This window comes from Glarea lozoyensis (genome assembly GCF_000409485.1).
Source record: "Glarea lozoyensis ATCC 20868 chromosome Unknown GLAREA6, whole genome shotgun sequence".
In the NCBI taxonomy this organism is placed as follows: Eukaryota; Fungi; Ascomycota; class Leotiomycetes; order Helotiales; family Helotiaceae; genus Glarea; species Glarea lozoyensis.
This window is the reverse complement of record NW_007361001.1, coordinates 2454525-2457887: the sequence shown is the minus strand read 5'-3', so window position 1 is coordinate 2457887 and position 3363 is coordinate 2454525.

The following is a 3363-nucleotide window of genomic DNA, read 5'->3' as shown; positions in this document are numbered from 1 at the left end:
GTCTTACGTATATTATTATTAATATAACTATAGTCTTTAGATTCTTCTTCTAGTAACTTAGTATAATCTTAATTTATCTTATTTTCTTTAAGATAATCTTCTTTATAAACTAAGTTTTCTTTAATAATTACGTCTCTAGTGTTTATAACCTTTTATAACTTAGGTATATAAACTAAGTAATTATTAGAAGACTCCCACCCTACTAATATACCTATATTAGCCTTATTAGCTAATTTACCTAGTTCTTATTTATTTCTTACTTCTTTAGGGATTAAAGTATAAGTAAGAGAACCTAGGATTTTAATACTACTAATATCTGGCTTAGTATTAAATATAGAGGTATAAGGGATAGTCTTAGTAGTACTATTATAAGTACGATTTTTAATATATACTATAGATTTAATTAAGTAAGGCTATAAGAATAGAGGTATATTCTTTTCGTTATATATAGTAATTAGCCTTTCTATAATATATCTATTTAGCCTTTCGGCTATCCCTATTTGTTCGGGACTATAAGGACTATTATAATCGTTATATATACCGTTATTAGTATAATAACTAGTCTACTTATTACTCTTAAACTCTAGAGCGTTATCGGAGTGTAAACCTTTAATAGATATATTAAGTTAGTTTTTTAATAGGTTATTTAACTCTATTAGTTTATCTATAGCCTCCGACTTATATTTTAAGGCGTATATAAAGACAGCCTTAGTACGTCTATAGGTAAAGGTTATAAAATACTTTTTACCTAGTAGACCTTATATTCTAAAAGGACCGGCTATATCTAAGTCAAAATAACTTAGTATTTCTTTATTACTGTCTAGAGGTTTATAACTAATATTCTTAGTTATTTTACCTAGTATACACGAATCATAGTTATCTAATTCGGTTTTACTAGTTTTATCTAGTTTATAGCCTATAGTGTTTTCTATAGTCTTAATAAGGTAATCCTTATTTATATAATTTAACCTCTTATATAGTAAATCTATATTAAGGTTCTTAATATTAGAATCTACTTTATAAACTAAGCTTTCTAGTTTATTATAGTCTATACTTAAGTCTAAGTAGTAAGCGTTACTATTCTACTTAGCTAGTATAGTAATATCTTTATTAGATATATAAGTAATATTCTTATTAAACTCTACTTTCTAACCTTTAGAGGTTAGAACTCTAGTAGATAATAAGGTAGATTTAAGACTAGGAACGTAGTTAACTTTAGTAACTAGTATTTCTGTTTTAGTCTTATTATTAGCTATAACCGGTATTTTACCTATACCTAGTAAAGGTAATCGGTCACCGTTAGCTATAGTAATACATCTATTACTAACTAGCTTGTAGTCTATTAGCTATTCTTTATTAGGGGTAAAGTGCTTAGTAGCCCTAGAATCTAATATTATAGTATTATTACTATAGAAATTAGATATAGAATAAGAAATAGAGTTATTTTTACTAGTATCTATATTATCTATAGTACTAGCTTACATTAAGACCTTATTTTTACTATACTTAGAGTTTTTCTTAGTATAAGTACTAATAGTACTTTTGTTAGTATTAATACTATTATTAGTATTAACTAACATAAGGGTCTTATTAGATTCTTTAGTAGAATTACTAGTATTACTAGTATTCTTATTTTTCTTAGAATCTTTATTCTTATTCTTATTCTTATAGTTAGTAGTATTACTACTATTAGAGTTATTTCTTAACTCGGGGTACTTTATAAAACACTTAGACTCTATATGCCCGTCTTTTTTACAGTGTTTACAATAAGATTTATTATTCTTATTATATACTTTATTAGCCTCTAGATTAGAGTTCATTCTAGCTTCTTCGGATATTAGCTTAGATATTAACTTATTTAAGTCTATATCACTTAAATCTTCGCTTATATCTTCGTATTTTCTAGAAGCTAAGGAATCGAAAGAACTAGGTAATCCCTTAAATATAATCTAGGCTATAAAAGGTTTAGGCATAGCGTACCCTAGTTCGCTTAGATATATACTAGCGGATTATATAGTACTAGTATATTCGTCTATATTTTTATAAGAGCTATATTTAGCCTCTATTAATTGATTTAAATAGCGGCCTATTAGCTCAAAACTACTATCGCTGTAAGTATTATTAATAGCTTACTATAAGCTACTAGCGGTAGTTTTATCCTTAAAGCGTTCTATATTATCTATAGAGATAATAGACTTTATGGCGCCTATAGCCTTATTATTATTACGAATAAAGTCACTTATTCTTTCTTCGTATTTAACCCCTAGTTCCGGGGTTCTAGGCTTGTTATCGTCGTTATAATATAAAGATTTATTAGGACGAGTTATAGTTTCGTCTATATAAGACATAAAACTATTTATTTCTAAATATAGCTTAGCTTCGTTAAGCCACTCTATATAATTAGATTTGCCTATTAGCTTTTGTCCCTTAAAAGAAGACATCTTTACTTAATAGGTCTTAAATAACTTAAGTTTTTACTTAAAGAGTTAAGTTTTACTTAAGGTAACCTTAGGGATTTTCTAAGGGATTTTTCTAAGAGATTTATACTATAAGCTAAAGCTTAAGTTCTTCTTAGATCTTTTAAGTTAATAACTTAAGTTCTACTACTATAGTTTAAGTTTTATTACTTAAATTAAGTTTTACTTAAGTTATAAAGTATAACTTAAGTTCTAAATCTTAGATTTAGTTAAGTAGTAGTTATTTAGTTTAGAATAAGTATTTTATCTAAACTAATCGTTTTAAGTATTCTTAGTAATTAAAAATAACTTATATACTATATCTTATAAGATTATAGTATTTATACCTAATAGCTTATATTAAGTCTATATAGGTTTTCTTAACTATCCTTTTGCCTTAATTACTTATAATAAGTATATTTAAGGTCTTTTCGTAGTATTTTACTACTTATTATTGTTCCTTAGATTTACTAAGTACTAGATAACTTATCTTATACTAATAATCGTAATATAAACTATATCTTATTCCTCTCCGAGGATAGCTTTTTATAAGATATATAAATATTAGATTAGTATAATATAAAACTAATCTATAATAGAACAGCCACTTCCTTCTATATTTATATATATTACTCTATTAGTAATATATATAGTATATATAGGCTTGGGCACCTTGGTTTAAGAAGATAATTATAATACCCGCTATAGGTCGCGTAATCGCTTCTTATAATCGTAAGTATCTTAAGCTTATTCTCTCGCTTAAGGCTTGTCTTAGGGACGCAGGTCTCAGGTTCTACTATAATAGTTTATATATATAATATATAATTATATATATTAGCCGAATCGAGTATATCGAGTTCGTAGTCGGATAGTTATAAATATAGAGTATTATAGCTCTATTTGTAAC